The sequence below is a fragment of the Lolium perenne genome, chromosome 4 (assembly GCF_019359855.2).
Source record: "Lolium perenne isolate Kyuss_39 chromosome 4, Kyuss_2.0, whole genome shotgun sequence".
Lineage (NCBI taxonomy): Eukaryota > Viridiplantae > Streptophyta > Magnoliopsida > Poales > Poaceae > Lolium > Lolium perenne.
In genome coordinates this window covers 397,819,869-397,835,008 of record NC_067247.2, presented here as the reverse complement: position 1 = coordinate 397,835,008, position 15,140 = coordinate 397,819,869, and the positions used below count along the sequence as shown (strand labels likewise).

The 15,140-nt window shown below is 43.9% G+C and overlaps 1 long non-coding RNA gene and 1 other non-coding gene across 6 annotated transcripts; both read left to right on the top strand.

The window, feature by feature from the left end:
- The first annotated feature begins 2,986 nt into the window (after window positions 1–2,986).
- On the top strand, window positions 2,987–3,058 carry TRNAT-UGU (transfer RNA threonine (anticodon UGU)). Its single transcript has one exon. It is a non-coding gene; the product is annotated as a tRNA-Thr (tRNA).
- A 1,813-nt stretch (window positions 3,059–4,871) lies between these two features.
- On the top strand, window positions 4,872–13,525 carry LOC127297608 (uncharacterized). Of its 5 annotated transcripts, XR_011744215.1 has the most exons (8): window positions 5,834–6,289; window positions 6,368–6,427; window positions 6,907–7,028; window positions 7,099–7,149; window positions 8,359–8,472; window positions 8,646–8,762; window positions 9,379–9,514; window positions 9,713–13,525. It is a non-coding gene; the product is annotated as an uncharacterized lncRNA (long non-coding RNA). The 5 variants fall into 5 exon arrangements; XR_007849274.2 differs by having other exon boundaries at window positions 4,872–6,041; window positions 6,167–6,289; window positions 6,907–8,472; XR_007849273.2 differs by having other exon boundaries at window positions 4,874–6,289; window positions 7,099–8,472.
- The last annotated feature ends 1,615 nt before the right edge of the window (window positions 13,526–15,140 follow it).

The window sequence follows — 15,140 nt, the reverse complement described above, 5'->3', positions numbered from 1 at the left end:
AATACTCGCGCGAAGCAACTTCATGACCATAATTCACGATTTGCAAGCTTGTGACCAAAATGCGCATCCGGGGCAACTTCAGAGATCAAATTGGGGCATTTCTCTAACTTTTTGAGCAAGCGAGTAGCCATGAACTATAACCATTGTAGACGAGGAGTATGAGTTAGATTCATGGAAACCTCGAATTAACAAAACTTACTCCTCGTCTACACCTACAGTGATCACTCCCTAAAAAACCACATACTGTGTTAACACATGTGCCCAAAGTTTTATTTTTTTTGACATGCACACGTGCCCAAAGTTAGGTGTGCTGCGCAGGTGGACATGGAGAAAAAAACATCATCTGTCTCGTCTCTCGTATCAGTACCCATATTTCGTCAAGTCATCACAAATAATGCTAGGTAAATGAACACTATCTCTGTTCTAAAATATAAACCTTTTTTCGCAAAAAAATAAACCTATTTATATTTTGGAATGGAGGCGGTAAAAGATGGTCATGAATACTAACCGGTACAGTGCTAAACATGGGCAATCTTGATATAAGTATTGTACTAGGAAATTTGCCCGTGCGTTGCAACGGGAGAGAGAAACCAGCATCTATGAAAAAAAAACCTATTTGCACCAACATTTCAATGGAAGTCGTGAATCTCTCTACATCTATAAAAGAAAGTCTCATTTTACTGTCGATGTAGCTAATCCGTGAAACAATGTGGTATAGCACCGCTAAACCATAGTAAATAGCGTATATAACAATATTTGGAGGAGGCCGGCGCTAAACCTGACAACACGCTCGATTTATTATTCTTATTTTCTACGATTACCAAAGTTCACTAACCTATATTTTTTATTTTTTGGACTATATAATTATACAACATAAGATCTTTCCTAAATATTAGTAAGATTTTATTTTACTTTAACTATTTTTCTGGATCAACTGTTTAATCGATCAAATAGGTTTTGTTACAATTGATGTTTCCATGCTAACCAGCTCCTCCGGGAAGCTTCCCAACCTGTAGTCCAGTACCACGTTCTTGGGACCTACCCACATCAGCAAAGACACGACTAAGCTTTCTGAAGCTACAAACTTTTTCTAATGGAATTTCTCTGTCGAAGACAAGCAGCCCTTTAATTCTCTCACGTGGTGAACAAATTGATGCCAAGTATCTCTATTATTTGACAAAGTTTCAGCACAATCGACTGCAACTAAAATTGATTTAGTGAACCTATTCATACACAGTTTAATTTCTTCTCCTGACGCAGAAAGCTTAGCATCCAAGAATATGCAAGCGGTAAACATCAGAGAGCCGCCATCTTTCTCTTAAGATCATGCCCAGCCCGGTTGATCCGTCTTCCGTCAATACATCGGTGGTGGTTCCCAGCGAGGATGGGATCTGGAAGTACATGCACCCTATGTTTTGCATCTTCAAAGAAAGATTCCGCTAGTGGACATCCCTGCTCTCATTTGGTCTTCAATCTCTTCCTCTTTCGGGATACACGAGCTGGGCAGAAACGACCCTCCACGAGTTCGATCAACGATGACGCAACGTGGCCAGCGACAGCCCTGCCGTTCTCTCCTCTCCAACGCTCGCATCCTCATGGCCTTCTTGCAGCGGCCGTCCATCGCCGCTTCCTCTTCCAGGTCATGCACCTCCCTCGACGGCCACGCTCGTTGCAGCCACACGCCCTCGCGGTGCGAGCAGGAACGCTGCAGGCTATAGTCGCTCGGATTTTATGATGAGTGTCGGACGAGTTGGCCTGAGCCGATGCAGTGTAGGACTCCTTGATGATTGTACATGTAGGAAACCGGATCGATCACGATTGATCACGATGGCAGGACTCGCCGACTCGGCCTGGCCGGTGCACGCGAGAACGATCAATGGTGCTGCCGCTTGTCGTCGTCGTTGCCTCCACCGACCACCATGCTACTTTACCGCGGTCCCGCTAGTGCCAGCTGACCTAAGAATACACACGGTCATCGGATCATGACGGCGCCGCAGCCATGTTTCGAGGCCACCACCTTCGGCTCCGATGGGATGATGACGACGGCTCGCCTGCGGCGGGCGGTGAGCTAGACCACCGGAGTAAACTGGAGAGTGGAGACTCATCGTTATCGCGGGACGTGGCTACCTCGTATCAGCAAGGGGGCATCAGATCGCGACAGTGTGTCACGGTCATGCTTTCCCGGCCGCCTAGACCACAAGGTTGGAGTACATCGGCCTCTGCGGCGGTGCGCGCTTGATGCTTTGATCACGTCTCTGCCGATATGGGCGAGGGTCGCCGACTCGCGGCCTTCAAAATCAAATAAATCTACCGCTTCCGACTGCTGCTTCATGACTTCATCACGAAATCAAGGAACAATCATAGACAATTGCCCCACGATAGGTATATTTATACACGACAATACTACAACTTGTCGTACAAGATGTGGAACTTTTCAGCGTAAGAACGGATGAGACGGGCTTGGGACGGACTCCGGGCCTGGTTAATCTTAGATTAGACTAAAATCGGCTAGAACTCTCAACGATAAGGAAGCACATGTCGATCACACAGGAAATAGGACACATCTGGAGACGTACAAAAGCGCAAATCACGACGGACGAAAGCGCATTATGACGGACGAAACCAAGGAAACGTTAGCTCCTTTATTATTAGGGGTACAGATTATCCACGGGCAGGAGCTGAGGTGCAGCCGCAGATGGTCTCCACCGGCCAGATCAAAACGACCCTCGGGGCTGACCAAAGTCAAGTGGGCGCAGCCGCGGAATAACTCGAATATCGTATGTGACTATGTGAGTCTTATTTAGGATCCAATTTCACTAGATATTTGTTTGGTAGGGTTTCAGAACCATAGCACGGAATGACTCGAAGCTTTCATAACCACATTTAGATACCAGTTTCATAATTTGCGATAGAAGCGTTCACAAAACCCGAGGCTTCGTCGTCATTAGAAGTTAATTTGTCCTGCTATCAGATTATAACCAGTCAAGCCCGTATAGCTCAGTGGTAGAGCGTCAGTCTTGTAAACTGAAGGTCCGTAGTTCGATCCTGCGTGTGGGCACTTATTTCGGTATTTAGTTTCATTTTTATTTTGCATTTTGTGCTACTCTTTTATCTTGTACCCAGATTTCTCGGTCTCACTTTTTTCCGTAAAAACTTTTATCTGGTTTTCAGCATAAATTAAATGTTCCTTGGCCATGTTCATTCAAGGATAGTTAAGTATCATGTGGTTTGCTTAAATGTAAATCTCGACGTGTTGTCCATCCTAAATTGTGAGAACAAAGGATCACCCAAAACGAAGAATACATGAACTATCTGTGGCAACGTACATGTATTTTGCTAGTTATTATACGTACTGCAACAACTAGTCCGTCTACTTTAGCAAACACAAACATTTCATGTGAGTTAAGACTCCTCGTAGGGAAATTTGAAGGTCGTGAGAAGAGACCATGCCACGGTCACTTGAATCTCACAGGGGCCGACCTTAATTTTCCGATGGCTTCTACCATTCTTCTTTGGCTTGAAACTCAGATGATGTTCCACCTTACCATTTATGTCATTAATATGCAACGCCTTGAGAGTAAGCATCAACTTTGACTTCTTAAGGTGTTCCTCGGGTGGAATAAGTTCGACGCAAATAACACGGCGTGAAAGCTTGATCTTGCGGTCACCATCCATTGGCAATTCACCATCTTCATATGCAAGCATCACTATGTCCATGTCGTCAATGTTGGAGGTTTTGGCAGTAAATACGCCTTGATAATCGCATGGCCATCTCCCGCTAATGACTTCCACATTGACCGTGGCCTCGACGGAGTTGAGGATGTGACCAAACGTGAACTTTAGTGTACTAAGCTTGCTAGTCCCAACAAGATTGGTCACGTAGGACATACATGGGCCGTTGCAGGTGTAACAAAGTGCTAGAAAGCTTAAATCTTTGTCCTCGGACTCAACGACGCCTTTCACTTTAAGATCGACCTCAAAGTACACAGGGTGAACATTCACCACAACGGCACGGGTAGGGCCAGTTAGTGCTAGATAGGGATCCTGCATGCATTTGAATTTTGAAGTGATCAGACCCCCCAAAAAATGCATATATAATTAATATGCACTCCTAATTAACCGAGACAAATTAAGTAGGAGAAGGTGTACAAACTAACCTCCTCTGTAATTGATTGAAAGTTATCTCTTTGACGGTGGAAGATGATATTACGGTTATGGTCCACGATATCGCGTACTGCTACCATGCCGTAGACGTGAAGCGGCCATTGCAAGCCTCCCATTATCTCCTCGACTTTCACCGAGAAGATCTGCAAGGTCGATTGCATGTCTGCGAATGTGCAACGACGGTCGGTGAAGCTCATGGGAGGTATAGAGGCTGCATGAGTCGATCCAATAGCACATAAACGTGGTTAGCGATAGGAGGGGGGACAATCAAAATTGCAGCACTAGCCAAAATTAAACTAGGACTTGAGAGGCGTGAAGCTTACTTGTGTCCTCGTAGGAGCCGCATTCAGTGGCGAAATTGTTGTTCCAGAACAGGCGGTAGAGACGAGCTTCGTAGGCCTTGGGATCGGTGCGGGACTCCTCGGGTTCAAATTCCCGCTCCTTTTTCCTCCTCGCACCAAACGCTGCCAACGCCTCCTCACCGCCCATATTCAGCGCCGGCGCCGGAGCTTTCTTCCCCTTCCTCGCCTCTGCCTTGCCGGTCGATCTAGCTAAGCCGCCGGAGCTTTCTTCCCCTTTCCTCGCCTCTGCCTTGCCGATCTAGGTTAGCTTGCCTTGCCGCCTCTCCTCTCCTCTGGCCTCTGGGTTTGGGTAGAGTCTGGAGTCTGGAGACCCTGGTATCTCACGGTATGATTGCTGCACCCCCATGGAGCTCTCACAGCGCTTTGGATTTTCGGCCGTCCGATCGAGCAGACGTGGCGCGATCTCGGCCGTCGTTCCGTCCAGGGCGCTGAGGCCCTCCCGCAGACCCACTTTTTATCCATGGATCGCGAAAAGGCCCGCTCGGCCCGATCTCCACCAATCGCCACGCCCCCAATCGCTCCCCAATCCCCTCCTCTGCCCGTCTCCTCCCCAATCCTCTCCCCTCGCGCCCGCATCCCCGCCGCCGCACGCCTCTCTCCCTCTCCTTCTCTCCCCGCACCGCCCCTCTCCTCGAGCTCCAGCTCCTCCATGTGTTGTCGCCTAGCAGCGCCGCCTCTACCTCGTGTCGTCGACGTCATGGTCTCCTGCAGCAGCGCCGCCTCATCACCGCCATCGCCGGGTGGAAGTGCAGGTCGGCCGCCGATGCCATCCCCTCCGCCAGATCTTCTGCCTGCATCACGTCCCTCTGCCTACACCACACCAGCTCCTTTACTGGAAGAGAGATGGGCAAGGAGGGGCGCAAGAAAGAGGGGTTGATGGTGCTCCACCCTCTACAGCAATGGCGGACGGGACACACCTGGAGTTGGTGCGGCCTTGGAGGACGTGCGGGGCGCTAGCAGCGCGACGGAGAAGTCGGCGGCTCCCGCCCTAGGCAGTTCAACGCCCCCTATCCTCTTTCCTCCCGGTCTCTCTCTCTCTCTCTCTCTCTCTCTCTCTGTGTGTGTGTGTGTGTGTGTGTGTGTGCACTTCCGTAGCGGCAGCTCAGACGTGATGGCGTGCCACGACAGCGACATCCGGGTGGGTGGCAGACTGCAACTTGTTCGTGGATGCAAATCCAGCTTAGATACATTTTTCATGGTAGTAGCAAACAACGAGTGTGTCTCTGAAATTCCTCCCTCTCCAAGGGTAGGGAAAAAACTAATTGATGTTTTTGTAAAAACACTATGTGCAGATCTAAATAGGAAACAAAAAGATTTGATTTTTTAAGAAGACCAAGGTCATTTTTTGAGTCATATTTTGTTTGATTAAGTTCTCAAACGATTGAACTATAAGAATTGATGCTATTTTCTGAACACTGTGTGTGTAGGTTTGAGGAAGAAGAAAAGAGAAAAAAAGAACTGGAAGGATTTTTCTAAAGAAGACAAAGGCTATTTTAATGAGCCATATTTTGTTCAGTTAATTTCTCAAGTTATTGAACTGTGTATTCATTTATGTTCATGAAGTGCTTAATATTTTGCGGTGCTGCTTGATGCATGTGGTTGAATGATTAAGCTTATCAGTAGCAATTTTTTGATTGCAGAGAAGAAGGAAAATGCTCACTAGAAGGCTCAGATCGTTCAGGTTCCCTCCTCCCAGGTTCTCTCTCAACATCTCATCTTTCTGCATAGATTTGGGAAAGAAGATCACAACGGTGTCTTGCCCGGTAACATACTCGAGCAAAGACTCTTAGCTTTGTGGATTTACTTAATGCACTAACACTACACCTGTATGTGTTATCTAGAGTTTCTCCTCTAAGCTTTGAACTTGAAGCTGCATTGAAGTTGGCTAGATATTTGTGCAGGTGAGTTTTCCCAACCCATGGGTTGTATAGCCAGTTCACTTTTTTCGTAATTTTTCCAGTTAATTCATATGGAATGAGCAGCCTGATATCTCTGTTAATGCTTGTCTGTCTATTTAGTAAAATGTAATTAGTTGACTGGAATTAAGTATAAGCTGCAAACGATTATTTTGAATGAAGGATGAAGCTATTAATTAAAATATTATGTATTTCTTTATCAGTTGCCAAGGAAGTATCGGATTTATTAATGGGTGTTGCAGATGGTGCTAACGCTCTGATCGATGCCAGTGACCTATTGATACTGTATATAATTATCAACACCTATGTTCCAATGCATATGGTTGTTCAGTTTCTATTACTCAAGTCCTGTACTCTTTTTAATTTTGATTTGTGAGATTCAATTTGTGTTGTAATGATTAAGCTTAATTGTGATGCATGTGCTTGCATGATTAATCTTATCAGTAGAACTTTTTTGATTGCAGAGAAGAAGGAAAATGATCACTAGAAGCTCAGATCGTTCAGGTTCCCACCTCCTAGGTTCTTTCTCAAGATCCCATCTTGCTGCATAAACTCGGGAAAGTAGATCACAACGGTGGCTTGCCCGGTAATAGATTCTTGGCTCCTACTAATTTACATGTTGTACTATTAAAACTTCAATTATCCGTGTGTAGCAGATTTTGGAAGCTTTGTTCGAGTGGGAAGAGACACCGAGGAAACATTTAATGGTATATGCTCCTTATTATTTACTAAAATCATTTCCTTACTGTTATTTCACTAGAATTATTTCTTCCTTTTTTGTTACCACAATTGGTTATTTGTCATCTGAAATTAGATTCAGAATAATCTCATTTTTTGCATCATGTGAACCACCTGGTTCTCAATTTCTCCATGTTTTCCTAGAGGTGCTAAAGTCTAGGTGATTTTTGGTTGGTGTATTAGCATTGGATAAGAAAGAATTGTAATTTTATATATCTTAAAAAGATTTGAATGTTATGAACAATTAATAACTCTAGGTCTTTAACTGTGATAGCCGAGGAATATTTTACAGTATTTTGTTATCTCCAAGAAAGCCTAGCTCTCACCGATGAGAATGACACTTGGGTCTTGGAAAACTCCAGGTATTACCACCTCTAAGGTATATACAGATTTCAAACTGGACAATATATCACCCTTATCAGTTTTCATTTGTTATGAAAATCATCCAGTCAGATTCAAACACAATTTTTAGCTTTTACTTATGCATAGGCTTAATAGAAGAGACCTGTTGCGGCGTATGATCTTTTTTTTCAAAAATTATAGATGTGTATTGCACATTGAACTCAAAACTGAGAGAGGAGATCATTGGTTCTTTCAAAATCTTAGTTTGCCTTGGCATGCTAGAACTTTGCTTGGACATGCTAGAAATATTGTTGTTCAGATTTGACAACTGCATTCAGTTTAAATATGTTGGCCGGTCTGCAGATCTCAGTCGACACGTGGTTGCTCATTTGGTTCCCATGCACCGCTCCTTCGTATTCTTGCGATACGACGCTACCTCCTGCTATTAGCAATGTTGTTAATCAGTTATCATTGCAGTTATTTGGTACTGTTGTGGGTTCTTTTGCAACTGTTTTTTTCTGTTGGTATGGATGCTCACAAGGGTGCCCAGTTTATCTTGGAAAATGGTCGGCAGGGCATCTATTGTTTCATGATTTCTGTGGATTGCTAAAGTAACATTACTATTCATTTTTCATGTGGTGTGTTGGCTAGACTTAGTTTATTGTGCATAAGAATAGATCAACCATTCAAATACCTTTTATGTGTTATAAGAGCAAGAAACAACATTTGATTGGTATTAGTTTCTGTGAGCATTGCTTTATTTATAACGAGCAAACAATACTCTTTGCTATATAGCATTTCTGCCTACCATCTAAAACTGAGCACCTCTTTTGTAGGGAATAGTTTTTGTGGCGTCCATTCGCTGGCACACTACGTCTCCCAGTGCTGCCTTATCGCTGATTCAGTCCTAGCTGCCGCATCACCATTCTTGATGTCGCCACCGCGACAAGGTTCATTTCTCTCTCACTCACAATCTACGGCAGTGCCTCGTGAGATAAAAGACTCTTGTATAAAGATCTTCAGTTCCTAAAATTAGTTTTGCAGTTTATTGTTGTCTTTTATGAGTACCAGACACATGCCTCTTGTTCAGCTGGTTGTAGCCTGCCGTGCATATGTTTTGCAGGTTGTGGTCATGTCCTCAGGTAAATATTCACCGGAGAAAAACTACATGCAGATATCGTAGTTCCTATGTTCAGCTGGTTGTAGCCTGCCGTGCATATGTTTTGTTGAAATTATGAAGGTATTAATTATTGTATTCAATGTTTATTTCTGATTGCTTTCTCATTGCATTATTCTTCACAGTTACAGATTGTTGTGTACTTTGATTTTTCTTCACCATGACTTCTTAACCTCATGTCAGTAATCATTTCATCATTTTATTGGCTCCGTTCTGTCTTTCCACATTCTATGATAAAGTATGCCGGTTTCAAATAAAGTTCTTGCTCAGCTTAAGGGAAAAAAGTACCATGTAAGTGAGAGATATATTTCACCACCTTTGGCTCTCTATTCACCTATGCAGTAACAGATTGGTTGAAACTGGCAGTATTCGCTACCTTATCTATCCATAAATTAGCTAGAGCCAAATATTTTGTCCGACATAAACATTTTTTTCCATCTTAAGAATAGTGATTTTCATAATTTTACTGTAGTAAAATATTAATGCGATGTGTTTCCCAAAAGGAAACTTAGTAATCGGTCACAAATTATATATAGACATACCTGTGAATCATGCAGATTGCACACCTTCAGGACTTGGTCTTTTCTTTTACAGAACACTTCATGGACGCACTTATTAATATTTATCCACAATAGGTTATTTCAGCACGAGAGTAGTTGATACCGTTGTTTCCGATCAGGATTTGCAGCTTCCGTCATCAGCGAGAGAGGATAGCTGGGAATGTAGGTGTTATGTGCTGTTGAGTTATGGGTGAGCCACCTAATTGTGGATGACAAATAAAGTGTCAGGAAAATTTGTCTGCCACACAATAGAAGGTGAGAGCTACATGATTGATTGAGTGTTAAGTTTTCCATATAGCCTTGAATGAGCATATGACCTATTAAGAATAAATTATAACTCATTACTTTTAGTTTTCCATGTAGTCTCAAATGAGCATATGATCAATTAAGTATAAATTATTAGACATCTTAGTTTCCTTTGCAGCAGTAACTCATGAATATTATTTTATCCAGAAACACTAATTACAATAGGGGATTGGGCGGTGATGGTGTCTTCGTCTCAGGAAACGCTGGACCTACTTTGGGATCAAGGAGAACAAATATAAATAGGTATTTGCAACTTCACTAGCCTATATAATGGTTTTTATTTCACATAATGGTGTTTTGCTTCTGTAAGCAAAAAATAGGGGCAAAGGGTAGTAATGTATTGATACAACCATGGATCAATAGAAGCTTAGTTCTCCCTTCGCAATTTAGTTTTATAAAACCTAAGATATGTATTATCATATTGGCAATTAGATTTTATCTTTGTTATACAAAATAAATATCGGCACGAGCTTCACAGGATCGTGCGCCAAGGCGCACATCTAAATCTAGTAAATAGCAATTGGGGCGGGTTCGAAAAGGCCGACACAGATTCCTCACGGTATATACGTACGCTCGACGGTGCCCCTGTCCGAGCCGGAGTCCCATACGAGCGCCCGGCTGCCTAGCTGTATCAATCGGGTTGATTAGTTCTGTTTTGTATCTCCACTCGGACGAATCTATCTACACAGAGTTTGTCTTGTGCGTGTTGGTAATATGTCCGTATGTATGTACGTATATTGAAACATCGAGCATAAAGAAGGGTCGAGAAGAGCAGATCGATCAATTTCACGGCAGGCAATCCAGGCATGCAGACGTGGTACGTCACCTCACACCCCGCACCTAGTTGCAAAATCCATACACGTTCAAGTCACAAGGCAAGGGACCGGCTATGTGAGAACCAACTTGTGGAGAGCAACGCATCCATAATGTGTTTGCAGGAGACCAAAAGGAGGGATATTGATCAAAGCTTTATAAAAAAAAATTTGCTCCACGTCGTTTTGATAAACTAGAAGATGCCCCGCGCGTTGCAGCGGGACATTTTGTTGTATTTTGTATCCTGAAGAAATATGCAGAGTAAAAAAGAAGATAGTGAAGATAAATTGAACAAAAAATCTTGATGCTAACATTTTGGATGCCGGATAAATACAATCAAGAGTAAGAGGTATCATTAAAAGGTACTCATGTCCGGTAGTCACCTTAGGCTTTTAAACCTTCAATTGTACATATATACCGTATGAACAATCTGCACTTAGATGAACTAAAGTGACCAAAAATAGAAAATAAGGGCCACCCCGCATTAAATTTTCGTGTAGAAGACAAAGTGTTGCGTCTTGCTATAATCCTTTGTTGAAGATCATTAATTTGTACTCCAACTGCACACACCAAAGAAAGAGTTATAACTTTAGTTTAGCACTGTTAAGATAATGTAATATGAATCCAATATACTCTACAAACGGAACAATTTGGCAGTTACCTTAACCTGGTAAAAACTCGAAGAATAGCTACAAAGTTGGGATACCCGCACCCAAACCTATGGTCTAAATTCGTGTATAGATAGTACTAATACACCACTGTTGAAAACACAGAATACCTACAGTACATATATAGGAATGCAGTAGTATTATTCTCACCCTCTCTATGTACCAGATACTATATATTGATGAATGTAATATATATTCTTTGTATTTTCTTAACAAAGCATTAAATTGTAATCATGGATATATATATCATACTTAGAAAGAAGACACATCATAATTCATTTCTTCGGTAATCTTACTGCACAAATTCAGAGCAAAACTATTATAGAATCCACAGCAGTAAACTGAATAAAAAATAAAAATATATTGAATGATAAATGAGACAAAATAATCTTAGATACAGTAATAACAACAACAGAACTTCTCAGAACCAAAATCTCATTCCATTACCATGGGCTAGCTTGCATGAAGTTGAAGAAGTTCTGTCTTAATTATTAGAATATAAAACATAGAAGGTCTTACTATGTAAAGAAAGAGCTTTTTTATATAAAACAGTAGGTTGTTGAGGCATGCTCATGTGCGGCAAGAGCTTTACCTGTGAACCAACGACAAACTCTCAATAATCATACTCTGAAATCAAGCACGACACACCATTTTATTTAGCTTCTTCAGCAATTAGTAAAGGAAAACTGCAGTCTGTTTAGCTTCTACCAGCGAGTCAAAAATTAGAGTGCCAATATTTCAGTAATATTGTTTGGTAACTCCAAGAACAACACTGTCAGATTTGTACATATACGTAAGAAAATCCAATGCAATAAGCATGGAATTCAATACATGAAAGGGGAAGAAGGTGGATGAGAGGAAGGCAAAGGCAAATCGGGGATCAACATACAAAGAAGTAAGGTCGCAGGATAATAGGGAGAAATTTTCTTCTCCAAACTCAATCAGGATATATCCTCCAGGGTCCAGGCCCCTGGAGAGCAAGATCTTGTGGACTTCTAGCGGTGGTGATCAGCGGCCACATGAAAGAGGCAGCGACATTCGAATTGGAGCTACAGGAGGTTGCTGCCAAAATGGAGGCCGGAAAATGGAAAGATGTTTACAGATTAAATAGAGAAGAAGTGGCACATGCATGCAGTGGATAAAGGGAACGGAAAAAGAAGGTGAAGAGAAGGTTTGTGGGGAGAGAAACTGAGATGCTTAACTAAATAAATCAGTGGTGGAGATGGAGCGACGTTCTGAACTGAAGCAACAACACTATTCGTCTCTTCTAGTGGAGTAGTAAAAGGCATGCATGCCGTCTGTTCAGTTTCATCAGAACAAAAATAAAATTTTCTCTTGGAAATAAAAGATGATGTGGCATGTTTGCTGAGGTGGATAGGTTGCATGTTGAGAGAATTCACTTAGTGGGTTGCTCCTATTTAGGTATTATAGATTTGCTTATGTGCCTTCGGAGGGGGCCTCTGGGGGCTTGCTGGTCCTTTGGATAGGCAATACATTTTTCTGGGACTAAGAGCATCTCCAGCCGCGTCCCCCAAAACGTCTTCAGAAGGGATTTGGAGTGCGCCGAACAAAAAAAAAGTTTTCAGCCGCGTGCCCAAAAGCCTCTTTTTATCCGGCACGGCCAGATACGGTGTCCGGCGCCTCGAGCCCGTTCCCGCTACTCAGGGGACACTTCGGGGACGCAGGAAACAACGAAGAGCGAGGCGAGGCGTGGCGGGCCCAACACGTCAGCGGCACATTGAAGTTTAACCTAACTGTCGCCTACCTCGCGATGGAAGTTATTGGCGCGCAGCGACGGTGCAGTTCCCGCAGAGGCGCAGCGAAGCGTCTCGTCGCGCCTAGCTTTGTGTGCCAGCGTTAATGAGCGCCACCGCTCCCTCGCCTCCCTCCGGCCTATAAAAAGATCCGACTCTCATCATCCCTCTCACACACAAACCCTAGCGCCTCTCTCCCCCAACCCAAGCCGCCACCATCTCAAGAGTCGACGCCATGACTGGTAAAGGCGGAGGACGAGGTCACGGCCGTGGTCGTGGTTGTGGCCACGACAGAGTTGCGCGCTCGCCGTCGCCTGCGACACAGTCGTCTTCATCGTCGGACCTGCAGGAGGGGCGGAAAGTGTTGTTCGAGTTCTTCGTCGTCCTCAAGGGTGATCCACACGGCATCCAGAGGCTACCGGACACCTCCGCCGACTTCGTTGCCGGCGACGAGCCGGGCTCGCTGCATCTGCAGGAGGCTGCCTACGGCTGCTATCGTTGCCTAATCGACGGTACCCCGGAGGAGGGATCCTCACGAGGGGGAGAAGAAGTAGGGGCCATAGGGCGGAGAGCACTCGGGACGGTGGTACGTGATACGTCTCCAACGTATCTATAATTTCTGATGTTCCATGCTTGTTTTATGACAATACCGATATGTTTTGTTCACACTTTATGTCATTATTATGCGTTTTCCGGAACTAACCTATTGACGAGATGCCGAAAGGCCAGTTCTTTGTTCTGCATTTTTGGTTCCAGAAAGGTCGTTCGGGCAATATTCTCGGAAATGGACGAAATCAACGCCAAACCTCCTAAGTGTCCCGGAAGGCTCCAGAACACCGAAGAAGAGTCGGAGAGGAGCCAGGGGGGCCCCACACCATAGGGCCGCGCGGGCCAGACCCTGGCCGCGCCGGCCTAGGGTGAGGCCACCCTGTCAGCCCTCCTGCGCCGCCTCTTCGCCTATAAAACCCCCTTCGACCTAAAAACGCAGTACTAATTGACGAAACTCCAGAAAGACTCCAGGGGCGCCGCCACATCGCGAAACTCCAATTCGGGGGACATAAGTCTCTGTTCCGGCACCCTGCCGGGACGGGGAATTGCCCCCGGAGTCATCTCCACCGCCGTCTCCACCGCCATCTTCACCGCCATCGCTGCCTCCATGATGAGGAGGGAGTAATTCACCCCCGAGGCTGAGGGCTCCGCTGTAGCTATGTGGTTAATCTCTCTCCCATGTACTTCAATACAATAATCTCATGAGCTGCTTTACATGATTGAGATTCATATGAGTTTTGTATCACTATTCCTCTATGTGCTACTCTAGTGATGTTATTAAAGTAGTCTATTCCTCCTGTACGGTGTAATGTGGACAGTGTGTGCACCGTGTAGTACTTGGCGTATGCTATGATTGTGATCTCTTGTAGATTGTGAAGTTAACTATTACTATGATGGTATTGATGTGATCTATTTGGTTATGTTGATCTATCTTGCACTCTAAGGTTATTTAAATATGAACATTGAATATTGTGGAGCTTGTTAACTCCGGCATTGAGGGTTCGTGTAATCCTACGCAATGGTGTTCATCATCCAACGAGAGAGTGTAGAGTATGCATCTATTTATTCTGTTATGTGATCAATGTTGAGAGTGTCCACTAGTGAAAGTAGGATCCCTAGGCCTTGTTTCCTAAATACTGCTATCGTCGCTTGTTTCTTGTTTTACTATCGCTGCAATATTATCACCATCAACTATACACCGATCCCGGACAAGAAAGCACTTTTCTGGTGTTGTTGCTACTGCTCATACTTATTCATACCACCTGTATTTCACTATCTCTTCGCCGAACTAGTGCGCCTATTAGGTGTGTTGGGGACACAAGAGACTTCTTGCTTTGTGGTTGCAGGGTTGCATGAGAGGGATATCTTTGACCTCTTCCTCCCTGAGATCGATAAACCTTGGGTGATCCACTTAAGGGAAACTTGCTGCTGTTCTACAAACTTCTGCTCTTGGAGGCCCAACACTATCTACAAGAATAGAAGCTCCCGTAGACATCAAGCACTTTTCTGGCGCCGTTGCCGGGGAGGTAAGGTAAAAGGTATTCACATCCCCCGACTACTAAGGTATTTCCTAGCACTATTGCCGGTGTGTGAGTGCTCGAAGCTATTTCCTTTAGATCCTGCAATTGCATCTTTTTGTTTCTTGTTTACACTAGTTAGGCACAATGGAAAACAACAACAAAATTGGTGAGCTTTTTAATCTTTTTCCTGATTTAGAATTGTTTGATGTGAAAATTAAAAAACCTATGGAACCTTATTTGCATGCTAGTAGCGATGTTATTAGTATGAATG